The sequence below is a fragment of the Microcebus murinus genome, chromosome 25, assembly GCF_040939455.1.
Source record: "Microcebus murinus isolate Inina chromosome 25, M.murinus_Inina_mat1.0, whole genome shotgun sequence".
Lineage (NCBI taxonomy): Eukaryota > Metazoa > Chordata > Mammalia > Primates > Cheirogaleidae > Microcebus > Microcebus murinus.
Genome location: NC_134128.1, coordinates 10,362,220 through 10,388,874, shown reverse-complemented (window position 1 = coordinate 10,388,874; position 26,655 = coordinate 10,362,220). Strand labels below are relative to the sequence as shown.

Genomic DNA, 26,655 nt, shown 5'->3' with positions numbered 1-26,655 from the left:
GGGATGGTACTTACTCAGCACTCCTAGGTATCCTCACTGTGTCTTTGGTCATAAGGAGAGAGTTCTCTGCCTCAGCCTAGCATTAACAGACCTCTTCTGGGTATTGATTTAGGATCCCAGACAAGACAGTTTTCTGACCTTTCCAAGGATTAGGGGTTTAATTTCTAGTTTGTTAAAAATTAATTGTGTTTGCCTTAAAACTCATATGTCAAAGCCCAAACTTCCAATACTTCGGAATGCTATTGTATTTAAAGAGCCTTTGAAGAGCTTATTAAGTTAAAATGAGGTTGTAGACTGGACCCTAGTCGAATCTGACTGGTGTCCTTATAAAGAAAGGAAATGTGGACTCACAGAGAGATTTAGTATTGGGTACTGACAGAGAAAAGACCATGTGAAGGCACAGTGAGAAAGTGGATAACTGCAAACCAAGGAGGGAGGCCTCAGAAGAAAGCAGACCTGCCAACATCTTGATCTTGGACTTTAGCCTCCAGAACTGTGAAAAAATAATTTTCTGTGGTTTAAGCCACCCAGTATATGGTATTTTGTTATTGCAGCCCTTGCAAACCAATGCAACATACCCCATCCTTCCACCACCCCAACTCCCTAAGCAGCAGTAGATCTTTGCCTTTGTCCTGAAGCTCTTGTCATATTTCTTCATTTCTTTTAACTCTTTTTTAGTTCTGTTTTTCAGCTTGCATAATTTCAACTGCTCTATCTTCTAATTCCTTATTTTTTCTTCTGCCAGGTCAAATCTAATACTGAATTTTTAATTTTAGTTATTGGTAATACTTTTAGTTTATTTTCTAAAATTTCTATCTCATTATTAATGTCTACTTGAAGCAACATTGTTATTATACCTTTCTTTACTTCTTTAATCTTAGTTTGCTTTACTTCTCTGAACATGTTTATATTGACTGGTATTTTTCTGAAAAATCTAACATTTGGTCTCTCTCAGAGGCAGTTTCTGTTGCCTTACTTTTTCCCAGTGTATGGGTCATACTTTTTCTGTTTCTTTGCATGCCTCATAATTTTTTGTTGGACATTTTATATGATGTATTGTAGCAACTCTTGAGTATTGCCCACATTTTTTTTTAAAAAGTAGGATATCATTATTTTTTTGTTTGTTTGTCTAGTGCTTGATTAAATTATTTTGGTGAAACCTATTTCTCCTCACCTCCAAGGAGATACAGCTTTGGGTATGCCCACAGTTACCCTGGGATGACATTGGTACTCCAGGGTTCTCTTGATTTCCTTCTTTTACCATCTTTAGCTGTTAAATTCCACTAATTGCCAGCTGAGTATTCTATTGTTTTTAATAATGCTCTGGGGCATAAATTGTTCTAGAAACTAATCCAATCAAATTGTGACTCCTTTCACTGAAACCCTGTGGTGAGGGTTTGATTTTTGCTAGACCCTCAGGACTTCTCCAGGTTGTATTATTCCTTGGTTTTCTCCTTCAAACTAGCTGAGCTATAGTTTAGCCTATATCTTGAATCTCCTTTCACCACACCCTCCACTATTCTTGAGAGTATTTTTAGGCTTGAATTTCTTCATTCTCTTCTTCACTCTCTTCCAAATCAAGTCAGTTCCTTGGAAATAAATAAGGAGTTATGTGGGGTTTGGGGGCAGGTTTTCCCCTTAGGCAAAATCTCTGAAATCATTCTGGAGTTATGGGTGGAGACAAGAGGAATCTCTATGAGTAACATCCCTGCTCTAGGATCCCAGCACTAGTGGGTGGGAACAAGAGTGAGCGTGGCCCCAGTATTTCAACATTTCATCATGCTGCATCCACAGTAGTGTCTCTGTTTTCACGAGTGGGGGCTGGGCAGAAGGGAACCCCTACTCCTCAAGTGCATTCATTCACACAGGACTTTGCCTGAGCAACAGGTGGTTGGGAGCAAGAATGGGAAACATTGAGATATTGCTCATCCTGGTAGGAAAGCCTTCCATCTGGGAGCTGGGAAGAAAGAGAGATCTGTGTTCTTAGAGGCAGCAATGGGGAGTAGAGTTAGCCTCACTGAGCTGGGAGCGAGAGCAAGAGACCATTCTCTGCTCAAATACCATGGACTCTTGCCTTCATTACTGAATTTTCACCGATGATCTTGAATAGATACTTGTCCATTTGTCAGGTCGGCAGTCCTGTTCTCGGTTCTTAGTTCGCTCTTGGCTGAAGAATGAACAGACACTGAAGACAAGGTAAGCATGAAAATGAGGTTTATAGAGCAAGAGCAAGATACGTTTACCACACACAATGAGTGGGCCCCCCGTTATAACAAGAGGCTCTGGTTATGGTCTAGAGTCCTGTTTTTCACTGTCCAGATTGGGCTCTCTTCTGTAGTTCAGACAGTCACTATGGAACCACTTTTATGGACAGGTAATGGAATGATAATTAGCTTTGGGTTACTCTAGGCCACTTCCCAGATCCTATTGTGCCTGGGTTGCCTGACCCTAGGCCTGGGAACTCCCTGAATTCTTTTGCAGATTGGCAGGGTGTTCCTCCTTCCTCCAGGTGTGGCAATTGCTTGGGGCAGGATTAGGGTGGGGCAGCACCAAGTCAGGATGCCCGCCCTTATCCTTCTTCCCTACAGTGGAACAGTTGCTCAAGGGAGTATGAAGGTGAGGTGCCCACTTTTGTCCCTAGGATAGCCAGAGATCCCTTACTACTGTGTTTCCCCAAAAATAAGACAGGGTCTTATATTTATTTTTCCTCAAGAAGACACCCTAAGGGCTTATTTTCAGGGGATGTGTTATCTTTTTTTTTTTAAGTACGGTACAACAATCTACATTTATTCAAATACAGTTAAGTCATCGTCTTCTGGAATATCATAACTCTCCAAACCCCGAATTGCATCCTGAATTTCTTGCAACTGCATTTCCTTTAGAACCATTGGCCCCAGTCTCTCATGTCAAACAATAGAGCTCTCATGGGGCAGATGAGAAGGGCTGCTTGTCTTCTTTACTGCTCTGTGACGAAATGCATGGGTTATGCAGATATGCTGCGCAGCCACACACATCACTAGGTCTTATTTTCGGGGTAGGGCTTATATTTTGCAAATGCTTAGAAATCCTGGTAGGGCTTATTTTATGGGTAGATCTTATTTTCAGGGAAACACGGTAGCTACATAATATTTCATTTGCTCTTTGCCCTTGGGACCCTTTCCAGAGCTGTTTTTTCCATAGTTTTCACTGGTTTCACTGGGAACAGGGCACTGCAGATCCTCATGCTGCCATGTTGAAGCCTGTCATCTAATTTCTTCTTACCTGCTTTTGCAGTGTCTGTTCTGTCTTGTACTCTGATAAGGTTGACCAGTTTTTGTGTCCTCATGGTACTGAGGGACATCTAAGGAATGCAGTTAATTTCCTTTACCTTACAGCCTCAACTCTCTGATTCGCTCAAAAAAAATTATGATTGTGTAGGTTATATGGCTTTTTCTCATTATTAGTTGGAAATGACATTTTCTTGTGACTTTTTACGTCCTAAGTCTATAATTTGTCTTTATTTTTATATTAAGTAGCAAATGTCTAACTCCCTTACTTTGTATGTTAGAGTGGGAAACTGCAGTACCACAGAACAAAGAGACAAAGTGACTGAGGCTGAAATTATCAAAAGGAGTTTTAATGACTAGCTTGAGCTAGGGTCTGAGTCTCAGAGTGCCAACGCAGTGGCCTTTATTCTGACAAGGACCCCCCCTTGGGTTACGGGTATCCCTTAGTTTTCTCCCTCCCGCCTCCCGCAGTCTTCTTCAGCAGTTTATTCCATCTCTTTTCTGGTTGGCTCTGGTTGGTTCCTCCTACCAGGTTCTGGCATTAGGGCTTTTCCTCTGCATTTTATTTCAGAATTTTACTGCAGAGTCATCCAATGTTTGGCCCCCTCCCCCGTCCCCCTGTCCCTGGGCTTTTCAACCTTTTATCAGGAAATGACCTGTGGTTACCACCTTTTGAGGCCCAGCACCCAGTGAAGCCTGTCATGGCTTCACTTAAGCTATATACATATTATAAGCAAGCAAGCTGAGGGGACAGAAGCTAAAATAAGCTATTAGCTTTTCTTAATTTCTATTTCTTACATGTAGATTGTGAAAATATAATATGGGCAGTTTAAGAAGCAAAAAATGAGAAAAAAATAAAATTATTCTAAGGTTTTAAGAAAAGAAAAATAACTCAGAGCATTCTGAGTTATGCAAAGTTTATTAGGCCCAGAGAGACTTGAGTTTGGGATGTCAGTAGTGACCCCCTACCCAGGGGCATGCCATTCCCAGGGGCAATTGTTTAAAGGCATTTTGTTCCTGACTAGCTCCCTCACTCTTTGCCTTCATGTTCCTGGAATTTGTGAAACAAAGAACAACATATAGCCAATCAATAGTTTATATTATTTATTTTAATGTAAATTCTTGGTAAACAACTTAGCAACTGCCTCTTCTTTTTTGCTTTAATAACCCACTTGTAACTGCTGCTAATCAGAGTGTATATTCACGGCAACTTGGATCTATGCTCCCAGGTGGCCATCCTCAAGCTTTGAGCTCGAATATACCCTATACTTAATCATATTTTCTGAATCTCATTATTTAAGGTTGACATTTCCTGTGTCTACACAATATTATTCAGTATAAATATGTCTAGACCTTATTAAAATAAACTGTGGTTTTGATCACCCTTTGAATTTCCAATGTATTCAGATGTAGACTATTAATCCAATAATTTATTTCACAAAATTTACTAAGCACTTCTTTATATATTGTTCTGTACTGTAGTTGTCAAGCATAAGGGAATAAATCTTGAGTCTTACCTTCTGAGATGTCAGTCCACCAGGAGAAACACACATGCAAACAGATAACTAAATAAAGACTTAAAAAAGGAGATAGCATAAGTTAACTCTGAAGAATGAATAAGAGTGTTTAAGAGGAATATTGGGAAAGTCTATTGATGTAAAAGCCAGAACAAAAGCTTTCTAGAAAAGTTTGATACCTCTAAGAATTGGATAGAAGATGTTCAGGAAATAAAACCAGAAAGGTGGGTCAAGACATATTAATAAAGGAGGTTATATCTTGATGAAGAGTTTGAGTTCTAGCCTGTTTTTACCAGAAAAACCATGGAGTTTATTTTAGCAAGGAAGTGGCATGACCACACCTTTTAAAAATTATTATTTTAGGAAAATAACTCTGGTCACAATGTGATAGGTGTTTTTGGTTTGAGTATAACTGGTAACATTGAAACCAATGTAAAGGCTGTCATATGGACCAATACTTATTTGGACTTGGAATACAGCTTTGGCTGTGTGGATAGAAAAATTTTGAAACCTACTTTTATAGTGGAATTGGCAATTTCTTGGCTACGCAGCCATAGCACATTAGGAAAAAGGAAGAATGTAAAATGACTATATGTTTCTGGCTTGTGAGTCTAAGTAGATTATTGTTATAATTGACTAATTTTACGTATGCAAGGGAAAGAACCTCATCTGAGAAGGGAAATAATGAGTTCAGATTTAAACATGTTAAATTTGAGTAACCCAGATACAAGCAGCAGGTAATATGGGTCTGAAGCTCCAGACCAACGTGAAGGTGAGAACAGACAGGCCTGGATTTAGATCAGAATTTCTTAAATAAGTTATTTTAATTTCATTTTTAAAGTGGAGATTATACTAACTACTTCATAGAGCTTTTAGTGAGTGATTAAATTAGATGTGCATAGTGCCTCAATAAAGGACAGCTATGATGGTATTTATTTATCTTGGTTGTGATTAACACATAATTATATATGTTTATGGGGTACAGTGTGATGTTTCAATACATGTGTACGTTATATAATGATCAAATCATATTAGTTAGCATTGTCTGTCACCTCAAACGTTTATTATTTCTTTGTGGTAATAACTTTCAAAATCCTCTTTTATATCTATCTTGAAATATACAATACACTGTTATTAGCTATAGTCACCCTACTGTGTAATAGAACACCAGAATTTATTCTTCCTAGCTAATTGTTGATGCTGGTTATTTTTGAATTAGTTATTTGGATTAACATAAATGAATTAAATCATCTAGACATCATATCTACAGGTTGAATATCCCTTATCCCAAATGCCTGGTACCAGAAGTGTTTTGAATTTCAGATTTTTTTTTTTTTTGGAATATTTACATCATACTTACCAGTTAAGCATCCCTAAGTCAAAACTCAGAAATCTGAAATGCTTTGTGGAGCATCATGTCAGCACTCAAAAAGATTTAGGAACGTTTTGTGTTTTCAGATAGGGATACTCAACCTTTAATGTATTTGAAGTTAAGTCCAAAGGAGTGCTTCAAGGTACAGTTTTGTGTATTAACAAAATACTTCAAGTTTAAGTCAAGTTTGATACATTAGGATAGCAGAGCAGGAGAAAATCTAAATAGAGTTTGAGATTTGTTTAATATTTTGTACTTTCTAAAATGCCTTCCCATATATCATCAAATTCTCAAAGCTATCCTTTGAAGTAGGTGTGATCACCTGATTTTATAAGGTTTATGATTTGCCTGCCTAAGGCCAATCATGAAATGTAGTTATGGAACTGAAGTTGCAAGTCTGACATCTGACTCATAACCTATAGTTCTGCCATATCATGTGTATCACTCTGGGAGCTCAACATTCATCCTTCTGTTCTGGACCTTACCCTAGACCTCAATAAAATAGCTCTATGAAATACTGCATTGGGAAGACAGCTCTGCTGCACAGCCTTTTTGGCCTGAAAGCACTTTAGTAGTTTATTAACCCCATTAGAAAAACATCTCCAAGAAGAAGACAAAAGATCAAAACCTACAACTAAATTAAGGTGTTAAGTGTGTAATTCAATTAAATAATTTGAAGATGTAGGTGATATTTATTTTTTCCAAAGTCTGTGTTGAAATTCTAATGCTGTTATGAAATTAAACTAATCAGATTGTAAAAAGTTTATTCTTGTCTCTAAAAATTCAGCCCGCACAGACTCAGTGCTGTCCTGAATGATAGTTACCCTTACAGAAAAACGAACATATCTTGTTAGCTCTAAATCAATATGATAAAGTTTAAAATGAATGAAGCAAAAAAAAAAACTCTTGCCTTTTTTCCTTTCACTTTTTCATCTCTTCAACACTGAAAAGTTTTTTTTTCTTAAATTTAAAAGATAAATGTTCTTGTTATATAAAGAAAGTTGAAAACATATGAACAGTAATTTTTGTTAACAAGTCCATGATGCATTTCTTGAAAACTTACTCTTCTAGTGACAGTATTACTTACTATCATGTGAAGAGTCAGTTTTGCCATCTGCAAAATGGATTTTATTTTTAACATGAATTAATAGTGACATTGGCAGTTTTCCCTCCTTTCGGGATTCTCAAATCATTCATAAAAGCGCTACTTTTGCTATTATAAGAACACTTTCTCCTGAAACTAGTTTTTATTTCTTTCTTATATTTCATGAGATAATGTCCCATGACATTGGATGATGGGAATTTAATTCTGTTCAGGCACATAACTGTTGCAGTCCATGGAAAATAACAGCAATAAATCTGGGATTCATCTAAAAGGTATAATTATCCATTAAATGATCCAGTTTATGCTGGACATCTCTAGCATTTAGTTATAATTAATCAAGGATGGGAAATGTAAAAATATTAAATATGAGAAAAATCATTCTGTCTCCTGCTTATTCTCTTTCACTAAAAGAGAAAACAAACATCTTAGAATTATGAGTAAATTATGAAAAAGGTTTATATGAAAGAAAATCTTGAATCCTCAAAGTTTTAAAATAAATAACCTTCAAGAAAATTGATTCTTGGTAAAGACCTTTATTGATAGATCTAAAATGGAAAGTGCAAAAGAGAAAATATGTTATTATGTTTGAAAGAAGAAATAGGAAAAGAGAATGGAGGAGGGAGGCACCTTTAGGAAGTTTCAGGATAGCCATTATGCTTTGAGTAAAAGTAAATTGATCAAATATGGTTCCAATATTCTGTGTCTGCCCAAGCCTGGGAACAGAAAGATCCAGGAAAAAACACTCCAATATAATTTTCAAGATTATGTGCATTTTATTCACTAAGCATAGGTGAATCCAAAAATGTATAATTGTACTGGTAGAATTTCAAGTGCTCCTGCATCTGAACAGAAAAGAAATTTAATTCAGTAAACAACTGTGGGGACATTTATTATCTTACCTGCACTGTTGTTACTACTGGGAATACAGAGATGAGGAAAACCTGGTTCCTGCTCTTGATAAACTAAGAATTCAGGCAGTGTGTGAAAGTACACCCCCAAAAACAAACAAACAAAGACTATAATAAACTACTGCAATAGTAATATGAATAAGTTATCATCAGGACACAGAGAAATAAGTGCTTAACTCTTTAGCCTAAAGGAAGCAGACATGCAGAATATTAAACAGCCTCTCAAAGGAAGTGGCACTTGAGCTGGCATTTGACAGATGAACAGTTGTCTCCAGGTGGACCAGGGGAAGAGGTGGGGATCTTTTAAATTTCTCACAAGCTTTGGAAACACTTTGAAATGCTTAATGTCATATTAGACATATTTAAAATATGCTCAGATTTGACATTAAAGTATACTTCATAATTCATTATGATGAGTTGAATTACATTTGACAAGATGCTATAATGTACATTTTGTAGACATTAAATGGTCATCAACTCAATTTTGTGAGGTTTTTTTTTATATATTTGATACAGTATATTTTCCCCATTTCCTGTATTTTCTTGGAAAACTCATGGTCCCCAAGCACAGTTCCTGTGGTGCCTAATGAAAAATAGTAACTGCAGAGAAGGCATTCCAGCCACAGAATTCAGCTTGAACACAGGCTCTGGGAAGATGTGTATTGAGTAGAAAAGTATCTAAGTCTGTTTGGGTTTCTGTAACAATGCCTTGGACAGGGTGGCTATAAACAATAGAAATTTATTTCTCACCATTCTGGAGGCTGTGAAGTCCAAGGTCAAGGCTCTGGCAGATTTGGTGTTTGGTGAGGACTTGCTTCTGGGTACATAGTTGGTCGTCTTCACACTATGTCCTCCCATGATGAAAGGGGTGAGGGACATCTCAGAGGTTTCTTTCTTAAGAACACTAATCTCATTCATGGGACTCTTCTCTCATGACCTAATTATCTCCCCAAAGTCCCATGTCCAAATACCATCAGGTTGGGGATTAGGTTTCACCATATAAACTTGAGGGGGACACTCACTTCAGTCTTTATCAAAAAACCTCCCAAATAATATCAATGATTAACCCTTTATAGATACATACATTTCCACATTTGCATAAGCCAGCCTCTACCCTGTAGTCAGATGTCATCAGCAAAGTGCCTGAGTGAGGATCTGCCCTGAGAATTTATTTCCCCACTGACTCTAATTGTAGATAAGTCCCTTAGCCACTTTAGCCTGTTTCTTTATTCATAAAACAAGGATAATGCTATAGTACTATAAACGTGTTGTATTTGAAGTTTCGTATGGAAGACTTTCTAGAGATGTAAGGCAATATAGCAGCCACAATAACCCATTGCTTTTTATCTACCACTTTTCTTTGAACCCAGCAATGGCAAAAGTTCTTAAAAATCTTTTCTTTACTAGAAAAACAGCATGTAATAAGAAGACAAGAAGGACTTCTCCCTTCTTTACTTGTAGAAAGCATTGAAAGAAAGCTTTGCTTCTAATAGAAAACACTTAAGAAATCTTGATTTTCTTTGTGAATTGTCATATGCAAAATCACACTTGATTGATACCATGCAATAATACTTTGTTCAAGCTGTCAAGCTGTGAGGAATTAGGTTGGTGTTCTTCCCACAAATACAAAGAGCAACAACAATGTGGTTTGAGGCATTTGGGGCTGAGAAAGATGGCTAATGGTGTAAATGTAGCAAATAAGTAAAACATTTAAAAACATTGTGGGTGCAGTGGCTCATGCCTATAATATTTTCAGGGCTGAGGCAGGAGTATTGCTTGAGGACAGGAGTTTGAGACCAACCTGGGCAACAGAGTGAGGTCCTATCCCTAAAAAAATAAAATAAATTAGCCAGATGTGGTGGCTCATGCCTGTAATTGGGAGGCTGAGACAGGAGCTCAGGAATTTGAGGTTAGAGTGAACTATGATCGCACCACTGCACTCCAGCCTGGGTGACAGTGTGAGACCTTGTCTCTAAATAAATAAATACATAAATCTTGATAAGCAGACATTTTAAAAATGTAAGCTAAACATTTTATGGGACAAGTCCACCACTGAAAAATGTTGTCTAATTTACCTATACGTAACTAGCAACTTTTGGTTGTATAGCTCTATACTAACAAGCCTGTAGATATTGAAGAACAAATTTTGTGCTTCTCAGATTTGTTTTTGTTACTGTTGCTGCTGTTACTGTTTGAGTTTTGTTGTTAGGCATTGACTTTTTTTTTTTAATTAGGGGACTGCAATGATGTGCTTCAAACACCAGAAAGCATTACAAGATATATTGTGAGAAGTCTCTTTCCTTTCTCTGCTCCCAACTGCCAAGTCCTCACCCCTGTCTTCCAAGCTTCCCAGTCTCGTCCCACTGCACTCCTACAAGTAACTGCCATTATTAACACTAACATTACTTTAGTTAAAAATTAAAATTTGACCCAATCACCCTGATTTGATCATTACATATTATATAGATGTATCAAAATATTATATATACCCCCAAATGTATATAACTATAATATATCAATTGTTAAGATACCAATAACTTAAAAATAAATGATAAAAATTTTAAAAATTAAAATTTGAATATTTACCCATTTGCAGGAGAAAACTAATGGGCATTTTTTAAGAGTCAAAGAAATTAATTTCAGAAGAAAAATCTTTGAAAATTGGGGAAAGAAAGAGACTTAGAGAACAAGTGGAAAGCCTCTGTCTTCATGAGTCTATCCTCTTTAACAAATTCTTCCCTGAGGAGCTGTGCAGTTAACCATTTATTTGTATGCCTGCTGCTGCAGCTTTTATTTTTACAAAGAAAATCCAAAATCACTCTGAAAATGGATAGGATTAAGTATATTTCCTTTCAAATTCATAGCATCATAAAATTTCCTCACAGGTAGTAATATCAGCATTCTATCACCACCTTTTTATTTTGTAAATGAGGAAACAGAGCTTGTAGACATTTATGAGACTTCTGAAGTTTTTATTCCCTTCCTTCTAATAAATGGATATTTTTCAATAGTTATATGATAAATTTAGTCACCTGTACAAACTAAGAATATAAATATAATTTAAATATTATGCATTGCTATTATAAAAATGTATTTGTTGAGTGAAATTATTAGATATCAGGATAGAGTCAATGCTAATAAATGAATGTAAAAATATTTTTCAGTTTTCTTTGGAATAAAGTATAATAAATATAAATTGCAATACTCTTCGCTTATCAGAAAGGCCTATATTTGCCTTACATTATTGACTGAATTATTCTTGGATCTAAAACTAGTGGTTCCTTATTTCACTCAGAAAGCATTTTTTATTTGTATTTGTTCCAGCACCTTCCATGGAGCCTGGCACACAGTAGGTGCCAAATAAATATTTGTTGACTTATGGACCAATTATATATTACAAAATTAGTATTTGCTATTTTTTCATTTGATATTTAATATCCATGACCTAAAAAAAGTTTTGAAATGCAAAATTAGTATTTACTGCAAGAAAACAATGTAAAAATGACAAATGTTATAAAAGATGTTTTTTTTTTTAGTTTCATATTCTATTACATACATAACACAATTAGAAAATTATAAAAATAAGCAATTTCACTGAAGTCACAGCTTTAAATTGGTAGAAGCAGGATTCCAACTCAGTCTGGCCCTAGAATTTGTATTCTGGTCTGTGAGGCCTAGCTGCCTCCCGCAGTGTGCATTCCATAGTAATAATAACAGTAATAAATGACACTATAGATACCCATTGATAAGGCACATGCTTGAAGTTGGTTTTCAATGAGTTGAATGGGTTGCACTGAACTAAATCATTTACACTTTCTTTCCTGGTTCCACTAAATAGGAGAAACCTAGTGTTTGGTTGATGAAGCTGGAAGAGTGATCTATAGTTATGGAAGATAGGAGTTTTCTGGTTAAATCTAAGATAACTATTTATAGCCTTTTTCAGATGTTTGGATGTTTATAGAGTATTATTTATATTACATTCGGAGTCTACTTCAAAATATAATTGAGAGTTCAAATGATTTCCTTCTTCCTCAGCCTTATAATACAGAAGGGAATCTACTCCTTTCCTACAAGTAGAAAATCTAAAATTTAATTATGGGAAATGAGAACATAAAGGTGCAAACTTGTTTTTCTCTCTTTCCCTTTGAAATCCATCACCTTTCTTTACCATGGAGACAAAAGATTATTAGAAAACTTTTTTTTTTTCTTGTGCAATACTTCCTGGCTTTCATATCTCATAAATTTGAAATGTTCTGAATTTTTACAGCTTGGCAATTCTTAAGGAAGTATTTATTTTTCTGTTTGTTTTTCTGAGAGCATTTAGAAGAAGAAAATATTTTAACTCTCATTCGTCATGTGGTAGTTCCTAAGCACTCCAATATACTCCTTCAAATCTATTAGTTTGGAATTGAAAGCCTTATCTTAGGGATACTTTTGAGTTTTCCTAGTTTTCTCTCTTGGCACCTTCTAAAAATTCCAGAGTTAACTTTACCATTGCATTCCTGAAATGAAATGAGTATCATTTTAAGTCGTAGTCATTACCATAAGAAACCAGGTTAGTGTCCAAGTGTACATGTTTTCATTCATACTACATAATCTAGAATTATCAGGGGAGAAATCTGAATAAGAAACTTTCCAGAAATTAGGGAATTTGCTAATCTAGACATTTAAAAATTTGGAAAATATATATGATTGACAAACATTTTCTTGCTTTAAAAAGAAAATATGTGAAGCACAATCTAACCACTTTTGGTGTTTTGGCTTCAGTTTGGTGTTTTGCATTTCATTGCAGTTTTCAGTGTTATAAAGTATCAACTATATGAATATGCCAAAAATTAGTCATCCATTCTACCGTTCATGGATATTTTGGTCTATTTCTATTTTGGAGTTATATAAACAATGCTGTTTTGAATATTATTGGATGTGCCTCTTGGTAAACATATATATGCATGTTTGCTAGGTATGTATCTAAGAATAGAAGTGCTATGTATTCATATAAATGTCTGCTTAGCTTTAATACAAAAAGGGCACATCACTTATCCTCAAACACCTTTCTAGAAATCTCACATAATACTTCTGAGTATACACAACCATGTACCTAACTGCAAGGGAGGGAGGGCAAAATGGATTTTTAACTAGATCCATTTTCATCGTTAATAAAATCTGAATTCTGTTACCAAGAAAGAAAAGGAGAATTGATTATGTGTCACAAGCAGAGGTCTCTGCCATACTACTTCTCCCTCAGCCCTTGCCATCTCAGGAAACAGAACTATTGTCCATCTAGTGATTTTAATAAAAATCCCAGAGTCATTCTTCATTCTGCTCTACATCTAATCTATCAATAAGTCCTCTCATTTCTGTTTCCAAAATATATCTTGAATCTGTCATCTTCTCTCCTTTTCTTCTGCTATCCCAATACAAGCCATCATCCTCTCTTGGATAAATGTACTACTGCAAGGGCCTGTTTTCTTCCAGTTTTGCTCCCCTAACATCCATGTAGCAGTCAGTGTGGTTTAGTTTTGCCTTGCTTTTTTTTCTTTTGGTTTATTTTTTTCCCCAGTAAAGCCACGTTAGCTCTCTACCTAAAAGCTTTCAATGTCTTCCTATTGTACTTAAAGCAAAAGCTCAATTTTCTATTAGTGGTTGCAAGGACATCAACACCTATATACCACTCTCACCTTCTGCTCTCTCAGCTCCAATCACAAAAACTTCATATACATCACATTCTCTCCACTTGAGGTCCTTTGCACCAGAACTCGCTCCTTTCAGCTTTTTGGTTTTGTTTGCTCATTTTGTTTGCAGTTTGTCTTTCACTGCTTTGTAAGCCTTAAGTAAGGCTTGTCTGAGCTCTTCACCCAAACCTGGAACAGGACCTGCTGGTAGTACTCAGTACTGTAGAATGAACAAATTCATCTCTTATTTGTGAGGCTATGAGCACTTTTTACTTATTATTATGGCTTGTAGTCTATTCTTAATATTCTGAATATTCTTTAGCAAACATGGATTGATTTTGAATGTTAAAAAGGGTTTAGCCGTGCGCGGTGGCTCACACCTGTAATCCTAGCACTCTGGGAGGCCGAGGCGGGCGGATTGCTCAAGGTCAGGAGTTCAAAACCAGCCTGAGCAAGAGCGAGACCCTGTCTCTACTATAAAATAGAAAGAAATTAATTGGCCAACTATTATATACAGAAAAAAATTAGCCAGGCATGGTGGCACATGCCTGTAGTCCCAGCTACTCGGGAGGCTGAGGCAGGAGGATCGCTTGAGCCCAGGAGTTTGAGGTTGCTGTGAGCTAGGCTGACACCACGGCACTCACTCTAGCCTGGGCAACAAAGTGAGACTCTGTCTCAAAAAAAAAAAAAAAAAAAAACACACAAGGGGGTTTAACAACTACACTAAGTAATTTGTAGCATATAATTAAGTCTGAAGTTAATTAATTGATGCCAACTAATATTTTGCAGTAGCACCTACAGTACTTAAGATATGAGCTAAGAACATCAGGTAGCAAACAAATCAGGTACACATTACAACCTTAAGGAGCTTACAGTTCTGAAATGATACCTAAGAAATAAGCATAGCTGTCTATATTCTAATCTAGACTTTGGCAAGTACAGGAAGAGGTACCTAAATTAGATGTGAGATACACTTATGTAATCTTCCCTTGTACCTCATACAGCTATTATGCTATATTACACTATATGAACATGGTTCCTTGTGCAGCTCTTACATAGACAAATTCAAGTTGTTGCTTGTTCTTATAGTAAAAAAATCTTCTCCATTCTGTTTGTCACTATTTATTCCAAAAGCAACCAAAACAAGAATAACAAAAGAATCAACAAAACAAATAATTAACAAACAAAACCACCACTCTCTAAAGCAAATTCCTAAGTATGCCTGCCATTGCTATTTTATAGGTATTGGGAAAGTATTTTTCAGTACTTGGTCTAACTTAGAGATGCTGTTCATCTTCCGGAAAAATGAGCCGTTTATTTTGATATATGCTGGATTAATCTGCCTTTTTTATAGGATTGCAGCCTCAGGGAAAGGCACCAATAGGATATTAAAGATGAAAAATTTTAAGTCCTCCAAAGAACACTAGAGATACGGTATAACTGAATTTAAAATGAAACATTTAATAGCCTTAGTTTATCTTAAAGAGTAAATGCCTCATAACATTAAAAGATGTTTAGTAAACTGTTTATAAGAACCAGGACTAATATCACATAAAACATGACAAAATTTAGCAATGTTATGGTGCTATTTAAAATTACTTTGATGATTTATTTTTCTTTTATTTTCCTAGTTATTTCTTGTGAGAGAGATGTAGCTATAGTTTTATTAAAACTATAGCTACATTTATTTATGAGGCATCGTCAGAATTCTAGATATGAACTACATAATAATAGTTAACATTTTGTGTGTAAACGCAGTACCATGCAAAGGAATCTAGTCACATTTCTTCTATATCCTTATAAAGCCTAATCCTGCCTGGGTTCATCTTAGGTATTTAATACATATTTGTTTATTTTACTACCCTGTTGAGAACACTATTGGAATTATAAATAAAAATATCATTCTCAACTCTATGACTTATTAAAGGTAATACCCTGGACTGGTCTTTCATAGACTGTTTCACTTTTAAGGTTCCTTGGCTGTAAATACTCTAGTTTTCTTTAGTTTTAGTTTCCTTCCTTTTCTCTCTCACTTCCTCTCTCCCTCCTTCCTTCCTTTCCTTCCTTTTTCTCTTTCTTTTTTTCTTCCCTTTTCCTTTCTTTCTGTGAAAAATGGCATACAAAACATGCTGACTCAGCTGACAAGAGCTAGGACTCATAAACTTAAAACATTTTAGATAGTAGTGGAAATTTTTTAAGTTTTTTTTCAAAAAAATCATATCTTAACCAGACTTTCATTAGATTTAAGCAGGTCTACCAGGCATTTGGTTGTTAAAGCAAAAAGTTAACCTTAAGAACATGTATGGAATTTTGGCATTTTATCATTGAAGATTAGGTCTAACAAAAAAAGAGAGGTTTTTTTTTGTTTGTTTGTTTTTAAACTCTGGGAAGAGAAACTCTTCCCATATTCAATTATCATTTGATTACTATGCATGAGACTTTCACACACATTTTCAGAAATGCAGTAGGTATAAAAGTAGATTCACCCAATGGGGATCTCTGGCAGCCAATTGGTGATGGTATTCCTCTCCTTTATTTCTCCCTCCCTTTTTCCTCTATCTCCATTATTCTGTGCGGTTTCTCTGCTTGTGCATTAGGCCTACTAGTGACACCTAGAGGTATCCTAAGGCATTGCATATCTCAGGATAGGAAAGCTAAAGATAGGTTGGTTGACTTCTATGAATTTTAAATACTCAGGGAAGTTTTGGAACCTATACTTTTTTTTTGTATCATTTAAAAAAAATTCTCCGGAGAGTTTGAGAATATTTGATAATTTGAAAAATGCTTGGTTAGCACAGCATGTCCTAGTGAAAAATGTGTATGTGTGTTTGCACTGCATTAAAAACTTGGTTTTGTCCTTGATCAGCTTTGTAATCTTGAGCAAGTTACTGTCCACTTAAAAGGCAAGTTTCTCATTTATAAAATGCATATTAAAATACTGATGATTCTAGATTACTGTGAGGATCAGACACGTATGTATTTAAAGCATGTGGCATATAGTAGATTCTCAATAAATGGTAGTTATTATTAGTCATGCTAATTGTAATGATTATTTTTCTATTATATTGGACTAAATTATTGTTATATTTAAAATTTATACAAATAAATAAAATTATGATCTCCCTTCAAAAAACCTTAAAAATTAAAGGCAAAATTGATTATTATTCTATATTTTTATCTGATCCTTAAGAAAGTGTTACTAAATGCTTAAATGTTCAACAGTAGAACTTTGGGAATAGGTGGAAAAAGCTCAAATAATTAAAAGAGTGAATAGTTAGTTGTGAAAGCAGATATCAGATATCTTCTTTAAAAATGAGACAATGAACTTGATGTTTTTAGGTTTTCTTATAACAGTTATACCAGAATGATACTCAATCATGGCCACTTTCATTATCCTTATTGAATCAAGAAAATGCCTCAGAAAGAGTAGAATTCAAATAATTTATATCTCAAAATTAAGCAACAAGAAATGTTGATGGTCTACTTTCCTCTTATCTAGCTTTGTAAAGTCCTTTAAATACTCAGGGTATTTAATACTCAGGGAATACACAGGATAACCCTAAAAACAAACAAAAATCAACACCCAATGGAAGACTGTAAATCATTTCCTTTTCTTAATGTACCTCTTTTATTGTTCAATATATTTTCTTTTCTCCTCCAAAAATTATTTTTTTTCCTTTCTCTGTCCTGGGTAGTGATTTCTTTTCCCAACATCTCAAAACACTCCCCTCCACTCTGCCTTTGCATCTTGCTCCATGATTCTTTTCATTTGTAGTCTGTCTGTTGATTCTACACTGTGAGAAAGGACAATTTGAGAACATCCTGAACTTAGTACCAACATTATTAGACTGATAAAATATGAGTTCTGAAAAGCAAATTATGGGAACGAAAACTTGGTATTTTGAAAAGCAGTGGACCTATAGAGGAAAGATCACATTCTGCATTAGGATTTTTCTCAAAGTCAATGAGTTACATATTCAATAATAGATGGGACAATAGAGTGGAGAAACTATAGGGGTTGGCTGTACATTTATTTACAGTAAAGTGAATGGCATGAACCAATTAACAGAGACAGAAAAAACACAGGTTTTAGGGTAAACAGCAAGTCATCAAGCTTCAGGAGTACTGAAGAAGAAGCTACAAATGTGGACCATCTTGAAAATAGCTTTGAATGACAGCCTAAGGAAACTGAACTCCAGTGGAGGTTTCTGAGAAGGGAACAAGTATACCATCCCTAAGAAAATGGTTCTGGCAACAGAATGGAGAAGAAGGATCATAGGAAGAGACATAATTTACTGATTGTAACAGTCCAGGCCCAAGGTTTTAAGAGCCTGAAATAATAAATTTGGGATGCTTATCCAAGCACTTAGTATTTCAGATAGAAAATAATACTTCATTTCTAGTTGCTTAGAGTTAACAATGTGCCTCCACTATTATTTATTTTTACATCCATCCTCTGAGATGGGGCAGGAATTGTTATCTGCATTTTACAGATGATAAAAGTGATGCTCAGATAGTGTAGGTGACATATTCCAGGACACAACTAGTAAGTTAAACCTAGATCTCAAGTCTTTTCACTGAAACTAGAAATATAAGAAATGACAGCAAAACTCTCTATAATTTAGTAGTTATTTAGAAGTATCGATTTATTATAAGATAAAAGATATGGAATTTAACATTTCTGGCTTCAAGAAGACACAATTTCCATATGAAACTATAAAATATTGCTGAGAAAAAAATGTAAAAACTTATCTGATGATAGCTAACTGTGCTTTACTAATATTTATGTTATTGGCTTGGAAGTATTATCAGAAATTATCTATATCTGAAATTATAGTTGAGGATAGAATGAGCCAACCTTAACCAACATTTCAAAAATACCAATGCCTTTCCAAATCTTATTTTTAAAAAGTCCTTCAAATAATAAAAAATGATCAAGAGATTGTCACAGAGCAAAAATACTTAAAATAATGGATGCCTTTTGAAAGAGTACATTGTTTTCGTATGTTTGATTAGTATCTGAGGAGAAATTAGGACTTGTTAGGATGCAATTAGTTATTGTACTCATGTGGTTGAATTTCTTTAGATTTTGCTTTTAAATGAATCTTTAAGATATGATGTTCTTTAATACTTACACTTGGTAATTTTAATAAAATATTTACTATGATAGAAAAAAATAAAGTGGAATAGAATATTAAATGATAAATTCTTCAGCCTTTGTTAATCCCATTTATGGGACACCTGATATTTGAGACCAGAAAGTTGTATGTCGACCATATTTTGTGCTCTGACAATACTTACACTGTCTGATTTTAAAAATGTCTGGAATGATGCACATCAGAGTATTTCTTTTGAATATTAAGTGTACTTAATATATAGAAAGGGATGAGAAAGTGTAAATCAGCTACATTAAGACCTTTACTTACAAATATTGATTTCCCTGCTTGCTTACTCTCAAAAACAGATATCTGGGTGGTGTCCAGCAACATGAGTGGAAAAACCCCAACCTGGACAGTGTGCACACCTGAGACGTAAGTCACCTGATAACTGGGTCAGGAATTCATTACACACAGAAGGATGCATTTCAAACAAAGGTTTACACTTACACCATTGAAAAATTATAGTCAATAAGAAAATAACTTATGAGAAGGGCTAATTTGCTTTGTAGTAAACTGTACCTAAATATGATCATATATCTTACATAGATATGTGCAAAATGATATAAAGTTTTAAGATTCCCTATTGCCCACTGGTTTATCCTGTGACTCTTAGATTGCCATGTTGTTTTTTCTTTGTTTGTTTTTCATAGTACCTCAATTAACAACCACACCCATTTAAATTAATCTCTAAAGCATCAGTGAAATGACACCCAGTAGTTGTGACTAAAGTATAGGAGTGGTTAGGGAGGAGATGGTATGTAGGGAAAGCAAGCCTAATTACTCATTTCCAGTCTTGCTGTTTTTCATCTAGTGTTTTCTCCTATTTCAGTCAACCTGGAGACTTGGGTGGAGTGGACTTTGGTAGACCCTGGGGAACCTGAAGCAACCTCTAAGAAAGGAGAGACTCTGTTAAGTCTCCTGATATGGCCCCAGTGCCTAGTACAGAACCTGGTGTACAGCACAAGACCTCAATTTCCATTTGTTCAATAACTATATAGAGTGCTGTCTATATTCCAGGTACTGTCTAAGGCAATGAAAATGTATCATTGATCTGACTACTTCCTGCTGATTGAAAAAAAAAGAAATGGAAACAAAAAGAAAAAATTAAAATATATCATTGAGCAAAACATATAAAATCCTTTGTCCTTTAGGAATTTGCGTTTTAGTAGGAGAAGAGAGAATATAAACTTAATAAATCAAAATTCTAAAAAGTGATGTGCTATGGAAGAATAACAAAGCCAGCTAAGAAAGGTTGAGAACAAAGAAGTATTGAGGTAGATTTTAAATGGAGAGGCTGGAGTAGGCCTCACTGAACTGACATGTGAATGAAGAGTTGAAGAAATAGGGGCTGAGCCACGTGAATATCTGGGAAAAGAGTGTTCCAGTTCCTTGCAGAGGGAACTGCAAGTGCAAAGGTCCTGAGGTGAGAACACAGCTGTTTTGGAGAAACAGCAAGGGGGTCAGTGTAGCTGGGGCAGAGAGAGTATATTTGTTTAAAGAGCTAACATTAAGGAAATATATAATGTTGGGCTTTGGGGGCCTCCCAGAGTGTTTGAGCTTAACTCTGAGTAAAAAAGGAGATGGTGTAGGATTCTGAGCAGAAAAGAAGCACAGTCTGCTGTTGTGCTGAGAATACATGGGGCAAGGCCAGAGGCAGGAAGGCCTGGGAGGAGACATTTAGAATGATACCGATGAGAGATTAGAGTGGCTTAGTTCAAGCTGAGAAAGCAGCAAGAAGTGCACTTACACATGCGTTCATTTTACAAATCACGATTGTCTGTTTTGTTTCCTGCACTGTTGTAGGCACTTTAAATATTCATATGTTCTTAGTTGCTTACCAAACATGATAGGCTACATAATAGTCCCCCAAAACTGTCCACAGAACCTGTGAATATGTTACTTCACATGGTAAAAGGTTTGCAGATGTGATTAAGCATCTTGAGATAGAACAACTTTTCTGAATTATTTGGGTGGACACTGTCTAATCGCAAGGGTCTGTGTGAGAGGAAGGCAGGAGGATCAGAGTCAGGGGTGGGAGCTGTAAAAATGGAAACGAAGGGCTGGAATGATGCCAGAAAAGGACTGTAAGCCAAAGAATGCAGGTAGCCTCCAAAAGCTGAAAAAGGTAATTGAGACGATTCTCCCCAGAAGAAACACAGCTCTGTGGACATCTTGATGTTTCCCAAGAGACCCATTTTAGACTTCTGACCTCCAGACCTGTAAGGTAATAAATCCGTGTTATTTTAAGCCACAAAGTTTGTGGTAATTTATTATAACAGCAATAGGAAATATAAAGAAAATAAAATTTCCAAATAATACATAGTGTTCATGTGACTTTGCTATAATTTAACCATGTCCGTATTGTTCAACTTTTAGGTTGTTTCCAATTTTTTCCTATTATAAAGCTGAAATGAATATCCTTATACACAGGTGTTGGTGTGCATTTCTGATTATTTTCTTAGCTTACAAACCTGGAAATGAAATAACTTGTAATTTTTTTAATGATTTGAAATATAAAGTAGAGAGAATCATACAATACTTACATTCACACACAGATTAACTTTTATTAACATTTGTGTTTTGTATAATGAAATAAGTAAACTATTAGTGGTAGAGGTTAAGTACCTGTTAGTCCCCTTTTCTGCCCACCTTTCATATTCCCATATCTTCTAAAACTAAGACTGGAAAAATATGGAATGATTCACATGTGTGAGAACCATTCTTGTACATAGACTGTGTTGATCTTTTCTGTGCTATTCCAATTTTAGTGTATATATTAACAAAGCAAGCACCAGTGTGTTCTTTTATTCTTAAAATAAAAAAAAAACTTGAAGAATCTAGCTGAGGTTATGAATTATAGCTTTTTGATGGTAATAACCCTTTTAGACTCAAAAATATGAATCTTCATGGAAAAGAAAAGGCAAATAAAGACATTAAGAGAAAGGAGAATAAGAAAGAGAAAGGAAGAACTGAATAATGAATTAATCATACCTATTTTTTTCTAGATGTATTTCATTTTCTCTGTTGATTTTGCCTCACATTCAAAGTATTAAAATATGTTACAAATAAAAAAATCTTCCAATTATGCATTTATAAGCTATTACTAATTTTGTCATAGTTCTCAATTTATCCAGATTGGTCTGTGGGCTGAACTGTGAAGAAAAGGCAATAAAAAGGATATTGTTTCCTTTACTGTAACTCTACTGTTTTATTAGAGTGTCATAGTGGCTACTTCACAATCTGATTTGAGAATAGGTCCTTTTGTCAAGCGTGGTCATAATTTTGGCAAATGCTTTACTTACACAGAACACAACTTCATTATGAGGATGAGGATTCATTCCTATTATAGAATGTTGCAAAACTAGAAGTTTGACTTTATGAAATCCCCAAATAAAACTGTCTCAAATGTAAGATTTTCTCGAGGTCTGAAACATTTTAATAGCTTTTACATTCCAAATTATATATATGACAGTATTGGTTTTTTATTGAGCAACCATTTTGATTCATTTGAAAGAACAATTATTTAACCCTGGTCAATCTAAATATTCTAACGCTTAAAATTTAGATAATATACTTTATTAATACATAAGAGCAATAAAATATAAATTTACTATCATTTAAATAATTCCTAGAAAGTATTTTAAGTAAGCAAAAGCCTATAACAAAGCTAAAAACAACTATACAAATATTTGTATAATAATTAAAACCTTAAAACACAAGATATTTATTTCATTTCTTACATCACAAAAGAAAAGTAATATATACTGTTTTCTCAGATAAAGCTATAAATGATGTGGTTTGTTTATTTCAAGAGTTAAATTTTATTTTCAGGCTGGACACAGTGGCTCATGTCTGTAATCCTAGCACTCTGAGAGGCCGAGGTGGGGGGACTGCTTGAGCTCAGGAGTTTGAGACTAGCCTGAGCAAGAGCAAGACCATGTCTCTACTATAAATAGAAAGAAATTATCCAAACAACTAAAAATAGAAAAAATTTAAAAATACAAAAAATTAGCCAGGCACAGTGGCACATGGATATAGTTCCAGCTACCTGGGAAGTTGAGGCAGGGGGATTGTTTGAGCCCAGGAGTTTGAGGTTCCTGTGAGCGATGCCACTGGTACTCTAGCCAGAGCAAGAGAGTGAGACTTTGTCTCAAAAAAAAAAAAAAGAATTAAAAATTTTAAGGTAAAATAAATGAGTAAATAATAGATGTCTGTATATGTGTATGTGTAAACAATGAGATTGTATCTATATTTAATGGGCTAGTCACTTTTCAAGATAAAAATTATATCCTTCTTTAAAATAATGACAATATGAACAATGTATACAGCCCCATAGATATGTTTTACATGTTCTGATAAGTGAAGCAAGGAGGAAGAAAAGTTTCCACAAATACCTTTAAAAAACCCTATACATGAGCCTACCCTTTTAGAATCAAAAGGATTTAAGCTCTGACTGGTAATATTATGTAAACTTATAACCAAGGAGGAACTATTCAATGAGATGGGCTAGTCTTCAACTTGACTATTACTGTGCTTTCTAAATTCTGAATAACAACTCATTATATACGTGGATTTAATCTCATAGGAATGTGCTTTATATTTATCTTTTAATTTATGCTTATTCTAATCCAAATAAAACTAACTTCAGAAATGTAGATACTAGAGAAATTTTTTATACCCTGCATTATTATTTTATAGGAGTACATTTTCTTTTCTTTTAAGCTTTCATGCATCATTAACATTTTAGGGATAGTGAAAAACCTCTATTTATATACACATGGATAATGAAAAAGATCTTTATTGTCATGCTTTTAACCTAGGACTGCTCTGGAAGTGTGGTGTTAGGATGACTTACATCATTTAATCACCCAAGCAGCTTGTTAAAATATTACTTTCCCAGGTTCCACCCTGACTTAGACTCACTGAATCAGACTCACCAAGCAGGGTGTGGTTCATAAATCTGCAGATGAAACAAGACTATCTGGTGATACTGGTGGAGAGAGTCCAAGGAAGGACCTTCAAGCAGCCCTGCTTTAGGAGGCTAATGCCACATTTTTCTAAGGCTTGTTTTATAGAGCTTCTTTAAAGTACTCATTAATATAATACCAAATATTTCTCTATCATATATTTTTTGAGGCTTCTTTTTAAGCTAATAATTGGTAATCTGTAGAACTACCTATCGGGGATTCGCGATGTCCCCAATAAAGATAGGGTCCCCTGGCAGACTGTGTTGCAAAAGATAAAAGAAACAAAGACACAGACACAGAAATAATAGTTAAGAAAGCGGGGAGGTCAGGGGACCACCAGCACTCCGGTGCTAAGGTGGCAGTGACTGAAGCCCAGCACTTGCTTTTTATTTTCTTTGCCATGTTGCAAAATACAATGATCTCGTGAAAAAATCACGGGATACAATGATCAAAGGTTTCGGAGCTCCCCCCAAAATCACAAGGTGTCTTAGCTAACTTCCTTCTCCTTTCTAGAAGTGAAAAACACAGTTCTTCAGTAGGTACAACCCTTTTGATCAAGGTAAACTGATTTATCCCATGCTCAAGCTATGTACATGGATATCAATCTTTAACGTCAGTAGCTGTGACTCATTTGACAAGAAACATGGAAACTACATGCTTCCCACTGGGAGACTCGTTTTACATTAACTGAGGCATTGTTGAGAGAAAGGGAGAGAAGGAACTTGTCCCAGGGTGCAAACACTATGGAAGCCTTGAGACTCTTCTTCTGGGCTGACATATTGCAATCTACCTCCACAGCCATGAGAAGTTTTCATGTCAGGCTGCCTGCAGCTTTTCATGCATGAGATCCCTTAGGCTCTAAGATTGGAGCATGCTTTGCTATACTCCCAGATCGCTGATATATGCCCCCAACTAGGCAGTTAACATCTGCACTTATTTCAGGCTTCTGCTTAGGCAATTCCTTCACCTCCTATCCTCTCACAGCCTCAGACATACCATCCCTAAGTCCTAGTGGTCTTAATCCCATCAACTACCCATAATAATGGCAATCATTATAGATTATTAAATATCATTTGATTAGACCAATTTCCAACTTTATACCAGGCCATTTAAAACAACTTAAATTCTCACTGTGCACACAGTTGTGTGAGAACACTGGGTTAGTCATTATACATCATTGATATTATTTTGTGTGTTATTTTATGTCCTCCTCTGATATTGTTATTTTATGTCCTCCTTTGATAAATATAAAAATCTCACACCTTTCTCAAGAAAATTCTTATATGCATCTCCTCCTGGCCAGGGCATGCTAGCTACAGGCCCCAGTCACAGTTAAGAATAACTATCTTTTTCATATCCCCATTAGCTGAGAAGATGTTGTTTTTTGCAGTTTGTATTTTAAAAAGTATGCTTTCTTTGTTTCCCAAATACAAAATTATAACATCATCTTTTTCTCTATCTACATAGCCTCCTTTTCCTCAAATATCCCCAGCCATGCAAGAAATAACAATGAGCTCATCCTATCGAGAATCACATTTGTTAAAATAAAATCATGCTTCAAATGAAAATTCAGGTATCAATTCAAGTTGCCATTATTAATCTTGCATTCAATTTTAGAGTTTACAAGATTGACTTCACAAGTCATGAGGTTAGTTAATGACACTAGGACTCTGGGGTATCACTTGGAATGGAGAAAAGGATCGTTATGTGGTTGTAACTCCATAACTATCCTTTGATCATGTTTATCTCCCTGTCCTGTATCTGGAATCATTCATTAGTGCTATCTCCAGAAACTGTGTCAGTTGTCACATGTCAGTTGTCCGTGATCATCATTTGCTAATGTACATATCTATCCAGAGCATGCTCCATCCTCACAGCTTCTCCTTCTGAGTCTTTAAAATGCACCCTCTTCATTTTCATCTTGCAGTGAACTTCCCTCCATTCAAGCACGGGGTTCTTTGTTCCTTGTACCTTCATACACACTCTCCCCACGTTCATATACTGCGAAAATAGCTATAGTATATGACCTCTGTACTGCAGTGCAAATATTTCTTGTCTAGATTTTGATCTTGGTCACCCTTCATCAGGTAAGTTCAAAAATGAATCCTCAAGTTCCTGCATAATATATCTCTTTCCCTTCTACACAAATAAAAAGTTTAAATGGTCTTTTGGAGTTATGCAAAACATTTTCTAATCATAAAACAAGAAAAAGTAAGTAGCTGATAATATGATCATCTTAATCCAATACATTAGAAAACTGTTATCCCTAGGTATCACAGGATTTAGAGGATATGGAATATTTACAAGTTGTATAATGACAATATAGGGCCAAACTTTTTTATTTGGGGAAGCTGCTTATTTTATTGAAGGTCCCAAGTAGACATAGAAATCCAAAATTTCAAAACCTAAGTCATAGTGACTGAAGAAAAGACAGAAAAAGCATAAGGAATAAAAAAATTGAAAAATAAACTGAAGCTAAAATGCTATTAGAAAAATTTAAAATAAGAAAGTCACTGAAATATTTTCAAAGTGACATATCAGAAAGAGAAAGTAATAAATAGTTAAAGCTAGGGAGGCACTCCCAAAAACCAATAAGGAGAAAAATCATCCTATAAATGATGGATGATCTAATCAGGACAACGAGAATTAAATCAGATGGGAGAGAATACACACAGGTAGTAAACTATGT

The 26,655-nt window shown here is 35.2% G+C and overlaps 1 non-coding gene across 1 annotated transcript; it reads right to left on the bottom strand.

Annotated features, from left to right (window-relative positions):
• Positions 1-21,684: 21,684 nt before the first annotated feature.
• Positions 21,685-21,791, bottom strand: LOC142864687 (U6 spliceosomal RNA). The gene has a single exon (XR_012915037.1). It is a non-coding gene; the product is annotated as a U6 spliceosomal RNA (small nuclear RNA).
• Positions 21,792-26,655: the final 4,864 nt, after the last annotated feature.